The 20658-nt window shown below is 40.2% G+C and overlaps 1 long non-coding RNA gene across 1 annotated transcript in view; it reads right to left on the reverse strand.

Annotated features, from left to right (window-relative positions):
• Window positions 1-518: 518 nt before the first annotated feature.
• Window positions 519-20658, reverse strand: part of LOC127570075 (uncharacterized) — a 34035-nt gene continuing 13895 nt past the window's right edge. Inside the window, exon 3 of the long non-coding RNA XR_007956296.1 lies at window positions 519-552. This is a non-coding gene — a long non-coding RNA (uncharacterized LOC127570075). The remainder of the gene's footprint in view (window positions 553-20658) is intronic.

Genomic DNA, 20658 nt, shown 5'->3' on the forward strand with positions numbered 1-20658 from the left:
ATTCTTCTACTTGTTGATATTTTTCCAGTGCCTTGAGGTAGCTGCTGCAGGTAGTCTAGGTCTTAGAAGAATGTAGGAGGGCAGGATCACTCCTGCCTGATAGACCATGAGATCTGTGCCAGGTTGCACTTGGCTTTAATATAGATGAGGGGATAGTCTAGGGGTATGATTCTCGCTTTGGGTGCGAGAGGTCCCGGGTTCATATCCCGGACGAGCCCCCAATTTTGTCACGAACCAGCAACAAAAGAAACACACTGAGCATGATTAGTGTTAAAACTATTTTATTAATCACTACTTATGATAATACGTAAAATAAAAGTAAAAATGTTAGTATGTTAGAATTCAAAAATGTTAAACCTCGAACGATTTAAAACTGTAAATTCTCCACTCTTTCCCCCAGTTCTGAGAAAGGGTTGCTGACCTTAAACAGTGACTGATTTCTCTTTCCACAGATGCTGCATGACTGGCTGAGTTCTTTGAACACTTCTGTTTTTGTTTCAGATTCCAGCATGTGCAATGTAATTTGCTTTCCAGACTCCTGAGATAATCCACCTGTTCAGACAGGAAAAATCACATGGTAAATACTTAATTAAAGATCTGCCACTTTGGTTAGATTAGCATTAAAAATTAGCAGATCTCTAAAGTTTCCTTGAGTCAGGGATCTCTCATGTTTATCCAACAGCGCAGAATAGCTACTTAAAGCTGGTGTGGAGCACATCTGCTCCACTCACATTGTCTTCCTGTCAGCTGCATTTTAACTAAGTATTTGCACTAGTAAGTCAAGGTGTATGTCAGATCATTGTATCATAAACCTTTCTCATAAAGAGTTGGATCAAATATAAAGCTTTTCTTAAGCTGCTCCATTAGAGGCCTCTGTGGGAAGCTGCTGTTGCTGGAAATTCCTGTTGGGACATCTATACCAGTGACCACTAGACAATTGAGCTTGTGAGAGCCCAGCAGTGAGTTATTTCACCTTGGCTGCCACTAAGACAGTCTGACCTTGCTGACTTACTGGTATCTACTGATGCGTACTGGGCTGGGAAGATGGTGGAAAAGCAGATAGGCCAAGATCTTGAAAGAAAGCAACAAATTGAATTTCATCACATGACTTGTCAGTCCAATGAGCTAGGACTCTTCACGTTCAATGATCTGCAGGACTGCAGATTACAGAAGAGGAATAATCCAATCACAGTCCTCATCACTTTGATCTGCCAATCTGCCCAAGGTGAACAGACATCTCTCCTGGGTGGAGCTCAAAACTCCATGGAATTCCACAAATCTGTACAGTTAAAATGGCAGCGGACAGAAAGACGATGTGAATGATGCAGATATAACTGCACCGGTTTTAAGTTTGCCATTGCGATAGTCAAAACACTGTGTCCCTGGACATGGTCAGTCTCTCCACAGCTGACTGCAGAATGTTAATGCTTTGAGAGATGACACCACATAGGCCTGAAGTGAATTCCTCCATGGTGCCCAAACTTCTTGGCTGGCTTTCCAATCTATTGTGAGGGGTAGTCAGCTTTTATTTTACATTGTGCCCCAGAAAATCTCATCACTGACTTGTACAATAGAGCTAAGAGATCTTCGTCAAGTCTCCCTTGATCTGTCTCTGCCAGCAGAGCTCAGGGGGAATTGTGATACAATGGTATAGATTGGATATGGACTTCAGCAAGGCCTTTGACAAGGTCCCTCATGGCGGGCTGGTCTGGAAGGTTAGATTAGATCACATGGGATCCAGGGGGAGATAGCGGATTGGATTCATAATTGGCTCAGTGTTAGGAAGCCAGTGTTAGGAAGCAGAGGATGATGGTTGAGAGTTGTTGGTGTGCCGCAGGGGTCGATGCTGAGACCTTTGTTGTTTGTAATTTATATAAGAAATTTGGATGTGAATTTACAAGGCATGGTTAGTAAGTTTGCGGATGATACTAAAGTAGGTGGTTATGAAAAATTACAGGGGAATCTTGATCAGCAAGGTGTGTGGGCCGAGGATTGGCAAATGGCTTTCAATCCAGATAAGTATGAGGTACTGCGTTTTGGGCGATCAAATCAGGGTAGGACTTGTACAGTGAATGATATAGCCCTGGGTAGTGGTTATGGAACAGAGGGACCAAGGAGTGCAAGTGCATAATTCGCTGAAAGCAGCATCACAGGTAGATAGGGTGGTGAAGAAGGCATTTGGCATGCTGGCCTTCATTAATTAGGGCAATCAGGGCATTGAGTACAGGAGTTGGGAAGTTATGATGCAGTTATATAAGACGTTGGTGAGGCTGCACTTCGAGTACTGTGTACAGTTTTGCTCACCCTATTATGGGAAAGATATTATTAAACTAGAAAGAGTGCAGAAAAGATTTACCAGGATGTATTGGTGTTGGTTTATTATTGTCACTTGTACCGAGGTACAGTGAAAAGCTTGTCTTACAAACCGATCGTACAGGTCAATTCGTTACACAGTGTAGTTACATTGGGTTAGTACAGAATGCATTGATGTAGTACAGGTAAAAAAACAATAACAGCACAGAGTAAAGTGTCACAGCTACAGAGAAAGTGCAGTGCAATAAGGTGCAAGGTCACAACAAGGTAGATCGTGAGGTCATAGTCCATCTCATTGTATAAGGGAACCGTTCAATAGTCTTATCACAGTGGGGTAGAAGCTGTCCTTAAGTCTGGTGGTACGTGCCCTCAGGCCCCTGTATCTTCTACCCGACGGAAGAGGAGAGAAGAGAGAATGTCCTGGGTGGGTGGGGTCTTTGATTATGCTGGCTGCTACACCAAGACAACGAGAGGTAAAGACAGAGTCCAAGGAGGGGAGGCTCGTGTCCGTGATGCGCTGGGCTGTGTCCACAACTCTCTGCAGCTTCTTGCAGTCTTGGGCAGAGCAGTTGCCGTACCAAGCCGTGATACATCCTGATAGCATGCTTTCTATGGTGCATCGGTAAGAGTTGTGAGAGTCAAAGGGGACAAACCAAATTTCTTTAGCCTCCTGAGGAAGTAGAGGCGTTGGTGAGCTTTCTTGGCTGTGGCATCTACGTGATTTGACCAGGACAGGCTGCTGGTGATGTTCACCTCCCAGGAACTTGAAGCTATCAACCCTCTCGACTTTAGCACCATTGATGTAGACAGGTGAATGTACTCCGCCCCCTTTACTGAAGTCAATGACCAGCTCTTTAGTTTTGTAGACATTGAGGGAAAGGTTGTTGTCATGACACCATTCCACTAAGCTCTCTATCTCCTTCTGTACTCCGACTCATCGCTATTGAGATACAGCCTACAATAGTGGTATCATCTGCAACTTGTAGATGGAGTTAGAGCAGAATCTGGCCACACAGTCATGACTGTTGCCTGGACTTGGGGTCCTGAGTTACAGGGTGAGGTTGCATAGACTAGGACTTTATTCCCTGTAATGTAGGAGGTTGAGGGGTGACCTGATAGGGATATATAAGATCATGGGAGGCATAGACAGGGTGAAAGTGCACAGTCTTTTTTCTCAGGGAGGGGGTGCTAAAAACAAGAAGGCTTAGGTTTAAGATCAGAGGCAAGAGATTTAAAAGGGACATCAGGGGAAGCTTCTTCACGCAAAGGGTGGTGCATATTTGGAATGAGCTGCCAGAAATAGTAGTTGAGACAGGCACATTAGCAACATTTAATAGCCATCTAGACAAGTACATGGGTAGGAAGGGTTTAGAGGTCTATGGGCCAAACGCGGGTAGATGGGACTAGTTTGCTGGGCAATACAGTCAGCATGGACGAGTTGGGCCAAAGGGCCTGTTTCCATGCTGTATGACTCTGTGAATCAGATTACAAATGAGACCACAGCAGCTAAGTAGCTTAAATTCAGTTAATTAAATAAACCTTGAATATAAAGTTAATGGTGAGTATGAAAAAAATTAATGTGTTTTGAAAACCCATCTGGTTCACTATCATCCTCAAGGGAAGGTAATCTGCTGTCTTTACCCAGTTCGGCCCATGTGACCCAGCCTTTAGTATGACACAGTTCAAGGGCAATCAGGGATGGACAATGCTCTCTCTCTTGGCCTGCAATGGCCACATTCTATGAACGAAAGGATATGGATAATGGAAAGGATACTCCTGCAGTTTCTGGGAAAATTTACCTCCCTCTTTGCCTAATGTCCTCCTAGGAAGGCATCTAGAGTGCAGCAACAGTGCTGCAATTCATTGCTGTGAAGATAATTCACTCTAGTGTGTTACAAATAAAAATTGGCATCAGTAAATGTAATCTCATTTTAAATGGCCCTGGGAGACTTTGCGTGATGAAAATGGGCAATTTGTCAATATCCCAATGTGATCAGGTGGGCAATATTTCTATCATACTGAAATGAGACTCAAGTGATTCACATTGCTGCCATCACAGAGCTCGCCACACATCCTGATGGTTTGTGTGCATTGTGAAAATCAGAACTAAAATCTCTGAGATGAGAACTAATCACAACTGTCACACGTAGCACAGTTGACCAGGCACCTGCCCATTGCAAATTGATGGATAAATTCCTAATCTCCTTTGACAAATTAGAATAATCCCCACTTTACGTGATTTAAGCAGAGATGTCAAAATTGGAATAATAACAGCTGTCACTGTTAATATCAAATTTTGCGTTTCTACTACAAAGTAATCAATTATTTAAGCCTCAGTAACATTTGAACCAACATTTTCTACAAGTCAAAAAGTATAGTCTTCAAGATATAATGTTACAATAATTAGTGTCGCTGAATAACTTAGGGAGAGGGCTTCTTTTCTATTAATCAAGGCTGTAGATCTAGAACCACCACAACCCTTTCAATGTTGCCATGTTTGCATACCTTTAATGTCACAAATGTTGTAAATGTGAAGTGTTAGCGCAAATAATATTCCTTTCTCACAGATCTTTTACATTATTATCTTTTTTCAGTAGTATTCACTAATATTTTATTCATCGATATAAAGGATCTGGGTACAGGAGAACGAAATAATATTTAATTCAATCAGTGCCAAATACTTTCAGAATAGGTATCATGGAGGTTGGTTGGAAAGTAAACTGATTAACATTAATATACTATAATTATGCCCAATCCCTCCCCTGCTTTTGCAACCCATCTTCCATAGCCACTGATCTTTATGCAGATTGAAAATCCAGAATGTTTGATGCTGTGGGCTACTGCTAGATTGAAATATTGAAATGTATTGATTCATATCCCTGGCAGTGGGAAAAGAGAGGAAACTTTCATCCCAGCATACTCAGCAGCACTCAAACCCAAATTCCAACCACACAATTTTCTTTGCTTGCCAATTACTTTTGTCTCATGATGAATGAATGCTGTTTTTAACTTTTTCATTGCGTAGCTTAAGATCACTATGATTGCCAACCAAATGAATTGAGCACAGTGCCACATCACTGCCAGCTAAAATTGGAGTTCAAAGATTGACAATATATGGAAACCCAACAGCAGCAATATCTTACGCTCTTTTAATTCCAGCTTCTTGCAACTCTATGGATTCTAGTTATGCAAAGAAGCTTTGCCAGAACTAAAATGCTGCATATCGCAAGATTTAGCCAAAATTGAGAGACATGAGGTATATCCAGGTCAACTCTCTCTTATCCATTGTTACCCCCAATTCTCACCCTCTCACCAATCCCGCCAACCCCTCCCAAATCTGTTCTATTTTGTTCAAAATACAGTAAAAAGTAAAATTTATTGTCTGACTCTTGGAAAATGCTCCTGGATGATTTTTGGTTATAAACAGCTAGCAGTCTCAGTGTTGGGGGAGGGGGATAAATGTCAGAAGGTAATACAGGCAACAAAATGGAACAGATGTCTCAGGATTTTTACTCAGGCCCCACGCTGTGTCTGTAGCAAAAGGCAATTTTCCAACTGCACAAAATGCTTTCTCTATTGAAAGAAACATAAAAGTCTGCGCCGACACAGCTGTGATTCTTTGTGTGAACTGCCACTTTGTACCGCATTTTAGTTATTTACATTTAATTTTATTTTGGCCTGTAAGCCTACAGTTATGAAATATAAGGAATAAATAACAAACTATTTTTGCAGCATTGTAGCTCTTTATTTGATTCACAAATTCTTTGCATGAAAGCTAGCAAGGTGAGTGATGCTCAAGGACAAGATGGGCCAAATGGTCTTCTCCTGTGCTGTAATTCCTGTGCTACTATGAAACAATTTGATCAGAGGGAACCTCAAAATTAGATCCAATCCTCACCTCAGCTACCATTCAGATACATGCATTTTCTACCAGGACAGGCATCCTTTTTCATTTTCCCACACTCTAGCTCGGGGCACAAGACATACTGCCTTAAGGACATTAACTGAGATCAGATGATTCAAACATAAGTATGAAAAGTAAGCTGTCATTTGTCCCTTTTGTTGGGAAGACCCAATTAAACAAGTGAGTGACTGGGGTTAGTGAATCCAACAAGTTGACTCTGGGATTCCACATGACCCATGGATTGACAGCTGCTAGGCATCTCACTAAATACAAATCAAAAGCATGAAAGGCTGCTTCACCAACTGAAATACCCGGGTGTCAAAAGATTGTCTTTCATGTTTCCATAATTGGTGACCTTATCCATTGTTTAGGCTTAACACTGGCATTTAAAATCAAACATATTACTCATTTTAAATTCGCAAGGGTGGAAAGCTGAGTTTTCAGAATTGAAAAAGTATTAAACTTTGCTCTGTAACACATTATAGTTTGCTATCTTGTTAAGAGTACTTTTCATTCCACTTTTTAATAATTTTAGATATGTCAGTTTAAATAAAACCCAGCTGTTCAGCTGATTAGTTCAGGCTACTAACAAAATTCTGATGAAGGTTCATTGACCTGAAATGTTAACTCAGCATCTCTCTCCACAGATGCTGCCTGACTTACTGAATATGTCCAACATTTTCTGTTTTTGTTACTAACAAAGTTGTTTATAGCTAGACTTGCCCAGAGTTTTCACTTTTTACCCTAAATACTCACATTTAATTAAAAAGATTTCTAAATAATACATTTATTTTCTCATGCCATGGTTGTGAGCATATTGTCGTTATCAGGAATAGTAGGGAGTAGTGAGAATTAGTGACAGTTTCTGGCTTAGCTGTTTCAATGCTGTTGCTCAGTCAGTTAAAACTAGACTGGACAAATATGAAAAAAGAAGTGGGATTTCCTTACAAAATATTCAGTTGGGCTGCGTATTCACCCAGACTTTATATTTATTGATTCTCAACATGTGGCTGCAAGGAAGTAGCTCCATAATCATTACTTTTTTAAGTTCTATTTCTAAGGTAACCATGAGGGGGCACCACATATACAGATTGCTTTCACTATTATACATCTGAATCCTATTACTCATACAACAAAATTGACAAGAAGTGTTTTATTGATACCAGCATATATTTCCCAACGTTCTGTTCCTTGCTTGCAGACAGTGACTCACACTGCACTTTGGTTCCTTTCTCTGATTACTTTGCTTCATGCGAGCCGAGACATTGAAGCATAGAGATTCATCTGTTCCAATTTATTGGCATACAAGCCATCTCCCCAGTGCTGTTTTTAAAAGTTCCAAAACAAATTGTGAAAGTAGTCATTTGGGCTCCCAGGTACAATTTTCTTGTGCCACCAGCATGCATCCTCACAGCTTTGACTTTAGGAAGTAACCATTAAAGGATCACACCACCCTAGAAGCACCTCTCTTCCCGCTACTAGGTCTATTGGCCAGGAATGAATGCATGCTCCAATGTTGGGAGTGGTGGGGGCAGGTCAGAGTCCTTTCACCGGAGTAGGGGAAGCCGCATGAGCCACTGAAGAACACAAGTGCAGGAGGCATTTTCTCCTGGCAGGAAGTTGCCAGGAAGGTGCCTGTATGGGCATGAGTGCTCTTTCTGAAGGCTTATATTGGGGGACCCTGCAATGTGGCTAAATGCTCTGCCAACTCTGAATGCTGAAGTTGCTTTAACCAAAAATCAAAGGTTCTACACAATGACAGTTGAGAAATTTTGATTTCGGTTATGCAACAATGTGCCATATGTGACATATTGCAGCTGAACCAGCCCAGAAAGGTCTTAAGGTGAGGTTTCTGAGGGTGATGGTGATGCCTTATTCTGTGACTTTGAAAGCACCACAGTCAAGCAGTTGCATGAGCTCACTCTGAAGAGTGTCAGAGATCATTGAGTGTGGACTATCTTATGCAGGAAAAGCCTTGATGAGAGGGTTCCTTCCAGTGACACCTGGGCGATGAATATTTTTGTTCCCATCTCTTTTGTCACGTCTTTCTCCTATATTTTTCTTAAACGTGAAACCACTTCCCTATTTGCAGAATTTCTTCTGGTTTATCCAGCCACTATATTTTCAGAGGAACCTGCTGAAGCCATCTGGGGAATGTGGTGGGATCCTATTTTGGGTCAGCGTACCAATGGTTTGTTTTGCAGAGAGTCCTGCAACCCTCTGCCTGTGAATGCAGAGGAAATATATGTGGCCCTTTAAATTTCCAGACACTCGCACTTTAAATCCAGGGGCATTCCATTACTTATGGAGCCAAGGGGCTGGATACACTTTGTATCTGACCCCTCAGCAATACACCATCCTTAGCTGGCTAAACTATCTCATCGTTTGAGTCACTCTGTGATACCTTGTTTAAAATCAAAGAATAATATAAATGGGGAATCATGAAACCTTAAAAATCTGTAGTTCTTGAGTGGCCTTAAGTTTTGCCTTATTTTAATTGAAGACCACTTTACTATCTTGGCAAAAAAATCCTCACTTAAACCCCTAAATCACAGGACAATCCTTGCTCCCAGGTACTTCTCAGCAACAGCTAAGCAGGTCTGCAGCCCCACCCAATTGATCGGGATCGTAAATCTTAATTAAAAGGGTTACCTTAGCCAGGTTTCTTGCTGATTTTTCATTATTTTACTGTATATTTATGCATTAATTAATATTTAATGTTAAATAAATGATTTGTAAATAGTTTCTAATACTTAAATCAATTTCAACTACTTTTAAAAGTTTCTGATTGTCAGACATTTGAAAACAGTGCAGGTTGTGCTGTCAAAGGCTGTCAGGGTGGGTGGGGTGTGTGCCACAAGATGCAACACTTAGCGGCCTGGTCACCACTTGCGTCCGCTCCATTTGCAGAATGGCCATTGACCTGAGGCCTCATAGTTGTTGGTAGTCATGTTGTCACAAAATATCAGTGTAGCCACAGGGCTTCCACAGCAGGTAGGTGCAGGTGGAAGGGTGGGTAAAGCACAGTCAAGCCCAATATTCCTCCAAACAATGATGCTTATGCTCCCAGGTCCCAACACTGTGTCCCGCTGCTCTCATAGCCTGTGACCCTGCTCCCATTTCTGCCATGTACCTCACTGTTACCTTTCCATCGCTTCCAGGTTCCACAATTTTCCCCCAGTGCTCCTTATACCAAGTGATTCCCTTCCCATTACCCTCATAAACTTGTTCTGTCTGCTTACATTGACAGTTACTCTGAGCACCACTAAAGATTTCAAAACATTGATAAACTGCATAAAATCCTCCTAAAGATAACATTCCACGCATTTGACTCAGACCTTCAAGCCACCTAAATCCCTTTCTACCACGTTGACATAAATTTTAGCCTTTAGAAATATAACTTCCTATACATAAAACAGCTTCTAACCCAATTCAACTCGAGCAACTTCACCCAAGGTTTCCTGGAAGAAAAAATGGTTGACATGGACAATAGGTATGGAGCGTGCCAGCAGGATAATATCTTTTAATGTAATTTTGAATCCAAATTCCTCTCCTTCTCGAACATCCCGCTCCTAGTTATCATTGTCATAGCTCACAAGGAAGTAACAGCTTTCCTGTTCTCCCACTTCATCCTCATTGAGAAATCATTTTGGATCTTTTGATGCCAGCTCCTCTTCTTTTACTCTTAGTGCTGGGGATAGATCAACAAGAATAGCAGGTCAGGCCAAGAATTTGTGAGAAACAGTTAATGTTTCACTTTCCACAGATGCTGCTTGACCTGCTGAGTTTTTCCAGCATTTTCATTTCAGATTTTCCACATTGGCAGTTTCTTTGATTTTTCACAATAGGATAGAATACTACTGCCATTGAAGTATAAGCTAGTAAATGTGCAGATCGCTCCGGTGAAATCTGATAATGTTATATTCACCTTGTGAAACTGAGCTCTAGCATACGTCAGGGACTTTGTGCACAAGTGTGCAAAACTGAGTGATTCCCTGACGAACCTAATGCTGCCAAGGACAGTGTTTTTAGGTTGGAAGTGAGGAACTGCATGTACTCCTGACATGGAGCACTTTGAAATGTTTGATTTTTAGATTAAATTGTGCACAACCAACTTTTTGAGAAAAACTACTTAACTTTTAGATATATTTTTTTCAGAATGATTCACACCTTTGGAGACTTATGGTCAGATTTCAGGAACAGCTAATTGGCAGAGCTCACACTTGCAGGAGACAATTTGCTCCACTGGCCTAACATAGTCCCGGGATCTTCTGTTGTATAGTGGAGTTACTGTGGTGCTGCCCAACACCAGTCCTACCAACAGACCCCACACACAATCTGTCCCTTATTGGAATAAAATGCTGGCAACTCTAGGTTCAAATAATGCAGCAGAAAATGCAATCATTTTACAGTGGCTCATCCCACTGGCTACATTGGAGTACGAGAGCTGATATGCTGTTATGCTATTGAATGCGTATTGGGTTAAAGGGCTAGCCTTTAATTGCACATGGGGGATGAGTTGTTAAATCCTCCGTGCCAAACGTAGATTGCATTGAATAGACAACAAGACTTCAGTGATTAACTGTGTTTTGATGCTATTTACAGTGGTTACTAAGGAGTTTTCATATGCTTCCATTGCCAAAGCTGTTATTGCCATTTCCTGAGCAATGATAAACCCCAAAATACTGCAGGGGGCAACAGATTATGACTAACAAGGCATACAAGCCAAGCCATGCTGCAGATTCCATGGCTATTAAGGAAGCAAATTCACCCCTTTAAGAACCCAATGGCTCCATCAATAACCATTCTTTCAGAAGCATGGCCTCATTATAACACACTTCATTATGTGGTAACACAGAGGCACAGCAGCTCCTGCTACTAGCTCATAGCTCCAGCAACCTGGTTTCAATATTGACCTCTGGTGCTGGCTGTGTGCAGTTTGTACTTTCACCCGGTGACTGTGCGGGTTTCCCCAGGGTTTTCTGGTTTCATCCTGCATCCCAGAGATGTGCCGGTTGTTAGGTTAATTGGTTATTCTAAATTCCCCCAAGTGAAGGTAGGTAGGAGAATCAGCCAAGTTAATGGGCATGTGTGGAGGCATAGGCTACAAGTAGAGGAATGGGATTGCTTTTGAGAGCCAGCATGAACTGAATGGACCCAAATGGCTTTTTTCTATGCTGTAAAGAAATATACCCCTGCTGTTGTTCATACTACTTTTATTTAGGTTAGTACCCACAGGAACGGGCATAGGATTGTAAGGTACAATCCCTTCTTGAAGAAGTTAATGAGAGTGAACACCAGTAAGGTTGGAAGCAACATGGTAATTTCCAGCATAGTACAAGTGGAGTATTTTTTTATTGCCGTCATGTGCAAGTCACACATTCCGAAGAGCTAGAGCTGTTCAAGCATAAAAGGTGCCATCTATCACCCCTGGCTTTACACAAGCCAGGGGAATGGGTTCCCGTACCGCACTGCTACCTTGCTATGAATCAAAGGTGACAAAATCCCCAGCTCTACTGTTAAGTGCACCAGTATGTTGGTAAATGCACATCCCTACTCCACTTTAATGCATGGGTTCCCTTATACCTAAAACAACATGTTGCCATTAAAATTGTCTTCAGGACCACCTTCTTCGTTAGCGTAGAGTGAAGCAAAATGATGTGGCTCTACATTCTCTTTGATGAAGGACATTCTTCTATGCACTTCTTCTCATTAAGGTAGTCACATGCCCTGTGCTCCCTCCAACGGGGCCAATTCCATCTGGATGCTGCCCAACTCCCCCTTGCTCCATCCTGTGCAGCTCCTGGTTGGTGGTGATGCTAAAACTGTTTCTGAGTGTACTTGTACCCTCAGGTGAGGGGAGGGTACAAATGCCTCAGCGATCTCACATCCTTGAAAGCAGTCAGAAGCAAATGTGGAAAGCCAGGAACAATACGGTTGGCTCTTTAGTTACAACACAGCTATAACAAATATTTATGTCCTCATCATGGAATAACCACCGAAGGAGAAATGTACACAGGATATGAGTTAGAATGAGAAATCTGCAATGAGATCATGAATCACTCAGTCCACATGCTGCGGCAAGTTTGGCAGACAGAGAATAGCTAGGATTTCAATCTGGGACTGGTACAGTGGTGTATAGTGCAGGGTTGCTGTCAGTGTAGTGGTTACCTCAGCAACAGTACAGACAGAAGAAAACTGGGTAAATGAGAATGTGAAGAGTAATGCTATAAGATGTTGTGTTATTCTATGCTGACCACTGTTCTTGTGCAGTTCAGCACCCTAAGGTACAGCACTGAACAATGGAGAAGAACCACAGGAAAAATTCAATATAAATGTGTGGTAAATTCCTACTCTGAGAAACAATGACCATATAGATTGATCTTGAGTATACCTCACTCTCCACTGGTCTACTGAAAGTGATAAATTGGGGACTTCTCAGGGAACCAGTTACATATTACATCACACAAGGAGATAATTGTTCAAATTTCAAATTTGGAGAGTTGCCCCATTGGTTCCTCCAACCTCTGAAGTACTGGAAACTTGAATTAGCTGATTTTACTGCTGCCAACAACAGCTAATAGCTAACCATTGGCAGTATCTTGTTTTCTAAAGCACTGATTTTTGTTTGTCATACTGACTTGAAAGTCAGAATGGTGAAATCAATACATGACATAATGCTGCATTTACACTGTAGCTACTGGTACTGAACAAACTCGTGAATTGTCCATTATCACACACACAGGCAGGTAAAGCACAATATGATGATGATGCTATTTAAAAATGAAGAAATGTTGGACAAACCACATTTCTGGCTCTTTTGTAAAATTCTGGTCCAGATTAGTGAATGTTTTCAAACACATCTTTAATTTAACAATAAACAACAATTCTTCTGCATTTTGTTAAAAAAACATGCAAAGTATTTTTTTGTATTTCTTTTTATATAAACAACATTAAAAAACAATCAAATAAATACAAATCTCATCCAAGCCAGCTAATAAATGAAAACACTAAAAATGCCATGGAAAAGTCCCTACAATAAGGTAATTTCATTTTCTTAAACTAGAAATCTATGAGACCTCAAAGGATTACAGCACAGAAATTATGAAAAGAGATTGTGCATGAATTTGGCAGATACTCCCTTGAATTTAGAAGGTTGAAGGGTGATCCCATATTTTTTTTTCAATTTTATTTACAGCGTGGTAACAGGCCCTTCCGTCCCAACGAGTCTGCGCCGCCCATTTTAAAAACCCCAAATTAACCTACCCGTACATCTTTAGCACGTGGGAGGAAACCAGAACACCCGGCGGAAACCCATGCAGACACTTTTTAAATCATATGATTTAATAAGTGAGAGGCAAAGAAACTACTTTCTTTGATAATAGGATCTAGGAAAGGTTAGAACTGCAACTAGTGTTATTGAGGAGTGAAATCAAAAATCTCTTATTTTTATACAGTGGATATCTGGATACATTTCCAAGGACTCATTCCCATGAAAATTTCATAATTAACATCACTAGATATTATTAACAAATAACAGAATTCTGAAATAAAACATAACATGTTGGAAATTCACAGCATGACTTAATGAGGGGCAGTTACCTTACTCCAGCTATAGCTGACAAGCCTTCTGCACTTCCATTCATTTGAATGGGTCATAGACCTTTATTAAAAGATATATGAAGGCAAATAGTTTGTTTTCTTACCCTAGTTTATTTTAATTAATATTAATGTTTGCAATTAATTTAACATCAGTTACAATGTATATTTTAATTAAGTTGTTTAACACTTTAACTTGTGAAAATTATTTACACTTTTTTCAACAATTTCTAATATCTCTGATCTTTAGAGAAAAAGTGGGAAACATTCTTGTGACACTTGAGCTGCAAGTGCATTGAGAGCCACAAAAGATAAATGAGACCATAGGGCTTCTGCAGGGAATTGCTATAAGGCAGTGGCTGGGTCCAACCAATGTTTCAGGTCACTCATGCCAACTAGTTTTAGTTGGTCAAGAGTTAACCCATCAGTAGCGTGGGAACAAAAGTGGGTACATCAAGTTGAGGTACTGATGAGCCATGATGTTTTGAATAGAATCAATACCTCTTGAATTCCTCTGCATAAAACATAATTTGATTATTTAATGCAGTATATGTGCATCTTATCCATATTTCAGAATAGATCAGCCTAAGACTTACTGATTCCAATATATGTTTTCACTTAACAAGACTTATGTTCTAAAATGACTAACTTTGACCATGTTTATGGTATCAGCTATAGATCAGTGGTGGCACTTCTATCTCTGAGTCAGAGATTGAGATCCATATCCACTCCAGAAATTTTGGGAACAGAATCTAACCTGACACCCTATCCATAATGATGGAGAGGTGAACTGTTGGAGATATACCATCTTTCATATATATTACCAAGGTCCCTTCTATACTTCTGGAAAGATTTAAATAATGTCATGAGATCTTTTAAAGAGTGTGGAAGGTCGCCCCAGTATCCAGGCTGATATTTATTCATTTATCAATGTTACTTTAAAACGTATTATCTGCTCATTATCTCATGACTGCACAAATTGAGTGTTGTATTTCCAAACAGTGACTTCAATTTCAAAGTGTTTTCATTGGCTACAAGGTATTTTTGGACATCTTGAGATAATGAATGCTGTTGTATAATTACAACTCTTGCTTCTTATTGCTTTCAACAGAATCAGTCTATTGCAGTGCTATGCATTAGGTACTTCAACTTAATGTACAATACTTTGTAGTGTGATGTTGTGAAAAGCAGAATGTAATGGGAATTATTTCAATTACCAAGGTGTAATTTCTTCCACCTTATTCCCTTTTAAAAGCCATTGGCCCATGACCAAAGTTTGTAAATCCAAGTATTTTGAGACCCATCCACAGGAGATAGATTTCCTCTCCGTTTCTTCAAGATTGAAAAAGTGCCAATGCCTTTGCTAACACAAGGCATTGAAAGGAACATGGATGTGTAGCTCAAGGCACCTAGACAGGAATGGGAAATAGATTTAATATAATTCAATTTTAGAAATACTCACTGTTCTGTTGACAGAAGGGCAAATGTTTTTTAATGACAAAAAAATGGAAAGAAAACCAACGACATTCTTCATTCTGTGTGAAATATTTTGATGTGAGTGTTTTCTTCTCCTCTTTGAAATTATTTTGTTCTCTTTCAATTCACACATTACCACAAAATAGTTCTCTCACCACTGGCTGTAACTATGGTACTTTTAAATTGACGTCTGGAAAATGCAAATCAGTAACCAGTGTGACAGTTTTTTTGTATTTTCCTCAGTCACAGAGGCATAACATGTATGTAATAAATTCAAAGTCATAGAACACAACCTGTGGACTACAAGAACATTTGCATCAAACAAACTTGTAATATTTTAGACTGCCTTAAAAACAATATCATTGTCAAACTATCCCAGTAAGACTTTTTCTATAAAAGACAGCATCTTTGATTACTGTATTTCATTACAATAACAGCAGAAACTCCAAGGGGTGGAATTTTTTATGTAGCTCAACACTTTGTTCTTTGTGACAAAGCCCAGAAGTGAAAATGCAAGAAGAGAGGCTGGCATACACAGAGGTATCAAAATATCTGCTACACACATTTGTATGTTTGGATGTCATGCGTAAAATTGTCCAGTAGATTTGAAGAAAGCTTCACGCAAGTCACAGAGAAGCAGGCCTTAGCTGACCGGAGCCTGCTTCAGCAATTGTTAAAGGCAGCCCAATCTTGCCTTGTCCACTGTTAGGACTGTGAGAGGATGGTCTCTTTTTATGTAGATAGTTTGCTTTAAGTAAATAACACTATTTCTTCTCACTGCCATTCCCCTCATTGCCAACGTCGTCAGATTTCCTGCTTATTTGTTTGGTCATTCCCCACCATCAGAGAATGCCTCAATCATGTGTAACAGCACAATTGTATGTCTTTCCCTGACCTACCTGCTCCAACACACAATCACGTCCAACCAACCCATCACCATCATTTCATGTCCAAATCCCCTATAGCTAAATTACATCTGCCCTTCCCTATTCCCTAATGCCACTACCTCGACCATGCCCCGATGCTGCTTCATTTCCCGTAATCTACCCCACCACCAAGGCTGCTGAGTGCTATGATCCAGGCACTTCTAATCCCTACCATGAACACTCCCCACCCTGATTCTAGGCTCAATCCTCCCTAGCCCTGCCAGGCCTATATGGGGGCCTACCTGAATTACTGTTTACTGAATTTCCTCACCCAAGGCCTAACATGCATGATGGGTTGTGCTGCGTGTGTATTAGAATTTTGCTGCTGAGAGACTTGTAGAAAACTTACAAGCCCCACATTGAGCACTGTTTTCATGCATCTTCCCCAGCATGGAGAGACTTTCAGACCTCCAACTTTTAGGTCCCTCATGGCTGCCATTGATATTTCATTCATTTTAGTTTTCACATTAAGTGGCCATATTAATAGGATGAGTAAGAAACTTTAAGCATGTAGGGTTTTAGAATATTCTTTTACATATATATTGGTTCTTTCTCTTTATTCTGCCATTAATATTTCTGAATTAAATGGCAATCAGTGGCTAAGTGCATTGTGAAACAAGTACTATTGCAAAGTACTTCCATAATGCAATGTTGCTTTATTTTACAGCTTTGCAAACCAGAAACTTCCACAAAAGTATTGATGCTATGCAGTCATCATTGGTGGCGTTTCTGGACCAGTGATGAGCAATCAGCATTTAGACTTAACTAATTTGATTCCTCTTTCTAACAAAAACTTATGAAACCTATCCTGTACGTGCAATCTTTGAGCAAGGGAGTCACCGTAAGCAGAGCTGGAAACAGTTGTGTGTGGAAAGACTGGTTTCTCACAGGAATTGCATGGTTCTGGAATGCAGCCAAAGAAAGAAAGAGAGAGAGAGAGAGATGAATGCTCTCCATATGAGTGCCTTTGATTATAGGTTGGCCTTGGGCAAACCTGATGTTGACTACTGGTTGCTATCCCTAACCAAATCAGGCTAGCTCAGTCATTGTGGTTCGCTTAAAAGAAGCTGGGGATGATATCAAAAATGGACTGCTATGATGGAAGCAACTTTGGTTAATCATTGTGGCTATTTTAATAAACTTTTTTAATGCATAGCATCAAGTTTTGAAACTTAGTGTAACATCTAGAAGAGTATTGTTTCATTAAGTATAATTCATTAGCATGCAGGCGGGAGCTAAACAGGCATAATTATAATAATGAAAATGAATCACCTTAGCAACAAAGTAGCTTAACTAAAAATGCAAAACTACAAGTCTGCCACCATTTTTACAACACTTGTCGTCTGTTGTTTCTTATCAAGATAGTCTTTGGCAGGATTATGTTTGTTGCTTCTAATGTGGCAAGGTCAATATAATTTGCTGAGCTCCAAAATAATATGCAAATTACATGATGTTCAGCTTAACCTTGAGCTGTGTCTTGGCTTCACATTAGGGCCGGTGCCAAATTAGTTAAATGACACTGCTGAATCCTCCAATGTCATAAACTCCACACTCAATGAAGGGAACCTTAACCCCAAAAATGGGTGCAATAGGGGCAGGTGAGGGTTAAAATTATTTTATGACTATGACTGCAGACTAGCTCTGCGCACGACCAGTTCCATGCTTAACAGAGTGTCGCTTGGATACAGGAGAAACCTGTATCAGCCAGTCTTGTGTTTAATTGCAGGCAGGTGGGTAGTTATTGGTGCAATTGATAACTAGCAGGAGATGTTAGATCTGTTGTTTTATTGTTATGCTATGTTAGTACATTTCCATTTTAAGAGCACTGTGGGTATTTAATCTTTAAGACAGTGCATAGTTCTGAACATGCCCAGTATCTTGGCTATGTAGTAAAGAAAACAACCATTGTTTTACATTGTACTCGGTAATGAATCAGTTCATCACATTTACAAGAGTTTAACAGTTGCAGTTCACACTGATAATGGAGATTTAAGTCCTGCGAGTTCAGTTGCTATTGATTTGAACATTTTTTGTATGAGAATCATTTAAAATGAACTTTTATTGTCAATTTCTGTTCCAATACATAGGCCTCTTTGCAACTTTGTTTGGTAACTGAGTCACTCTACTGGCTAATCCTGCAGTTGCTAAGGTGACATTAAATCCTCACACATAATCTAATCAATTTGAAACTGTGCAAATCAACCAGCGTCAAAAACTTATGTTTAAATAACAGTTATATTCAATACATCCAATACAAAGACATGGCATCTGCATACTGTTTGTATGGCAATGGGCATATCTAACTTCATGCCATCTTGCATTTATTTCGAATCATCTTCAGTCAAGTGCCCCATAGAAAAGCAGCATTGCAGGTTTGAAGGAGCAATGTCAGGATTTGGATTTACAGATGACAATTAAACAAAACACTCCTGTTACATCAGTGAGAAAGGCAGCACCCAAAATAGTGTTGTTATTGTGGTCACACACAGTTGTCCCACAACGCAAAATGTCCTACCAAAGCAAAACAGTGCATGTCATGTGGAAAACTCAACCACTTAGCAAAAGTTTGTCATTCAGCAAAGGCAGTGCGTCACAATTCAGCAATATAACCGTGCCGAAGGCAATGCAGAGATCAACAACAATTCTAATGATCCTTAGCATGCATTCATTATTCACCATACTCATCAGAACACTTGGCTATGGGGAGAAGTGAACATCTATAAAAACATCAAAGTACTGGTTGATACTGGTGCATCAATGTATGCGATGTGTAAACAAACCTATAACAACCTTCACTGTCATTTGTCTCTAACTCAGTGAGGAACTGCTATAGGATATTTCCTTACAATGGTAGTATACCTTTAACAGTTCTTCTAAAAATGTTTTCATTGCAAATGACCTCCAAATCAAGATTACATTCTACCATGACTGTGATACTTCTCTGTGTTTTAATACAATATCAGCTCTTCATATTGCAGAGGTCACTCAGGCACTGTTGATAATCAACCCAGTAGTTGCAATGAAAAGGTTACAGAATAGCATAATGGTTATGTGAGTGTGACTGCCAAAATCAATGGTACCTAATGAAATCAAAGCTGCAACAGGGGTTTTGCTCTATTATTGTGTAAGACACCAATACAGTCTCAAAACATATCATAGAAACAGAATCCCCTCACTAAATTGCACATATCACTAGATTTGCATAAGGTTTGCTGTGAATTCTCGATTGCATCTACCTCAGTTCTTACGTTATAAGGCAATCACGTTGTCCTCCCATAGTCACTTACAGAATGCATTATAGATGTTGTCTAGAAAGGCCATTGAGTAATTGTGAAAATAAAACAATTGCAATGGAAGAAGAAACTATTCTTGGAATAGACTACTTGGTTGAAAACATAACCAATGTGCAGCATGTCAAGCAACCATCATGTAAAACCTGCAAGAATCAGAGCAAATTTTAGAATTACCCAAAGACCCAAGGGTTAATACTGGTGTTAATTTTTGCAGCCTTGCACTCTGGTGATCATTTGTTTGTAATTGTCACTGACTATAGTAGAAATTCTCAGTGAAATCTATCATCCGGAAGCTTTATCCCTTTGCTCTGTTGGATGTCCACAAAGTAGTGAGCCACTGAGTTTTAGATGCATACGCATGGAAACAGGCCACCGAGTCTGTGCTGATCGTCAACAACCTGTCTTGATTTCATTTCTCATTCTCCCCATACTCTCATCAACTTGTCCCAGACATTCGCCCCGTACTGGGGGCAATTTACAGTGACCAATTAACCTACCAACCCTCACATCTTTGGGATGTGGGAGAAAACCACAGCACCCAGGAGAAACCCATGCAAGCACAGGCAGAATGTACAAACTCCACACAGGCAGCACCCAGGATCAGGATTGAACCCGGATCTCTAGCACTGTGAGGCTGTGCTCTTCTAGCTGCGCCACTGTGGTAGCAGTGAGGACAGATGACAAATTGGCATTCATAGGTGAAGGCTAGAGGACATTTGCCATCTGGTTAGCTTTCATACTTTGTAAAACTGACATGCATTAACGATGAAGTGGAGAAATTTATGTGAATACTAAGGTGAGTCATCCATATTACACTTACTGAAAGGAAAACACAGAAGCAAGGTGGTTATCACTTCTTACAAAACTACAAAGTCACATTCACCTCCAGAAATGCTGCCAGTTTCACTCATTTCTGGACAACTTATGAATACGTGTCTTTCAGACATACACTGTAAGATGGATGATCAACATGATAGAACTGGGAAAAACAGCATGGAGGCACGCGCAAGGAAGTGTATGAATTTCAGATCCACGTTGTTACAGCCTAGAGATACAATTCTTGTAACTTCATAAAATATTCAGCCATTTCAATCAACTGCCATGAAAGGCCCAAGATGTCAATAAAGTTGATTCTCCTCCAAACTTG

This window comes from Pristis pectinata, chromosome 4, assembly GCF_009764475.1.
Source record: "Pristis pectinata isolate sPriPec2 chromosome 4, sPriPec2.1.pri, whole genome shotgun sequence".
Taxonomy (NCBI): Eukaryota; Metazoa; Chordata; class Chondrichthyes; order Rhinopristiformes; family Pristidae; genus Pristis; species Pristis pectinata.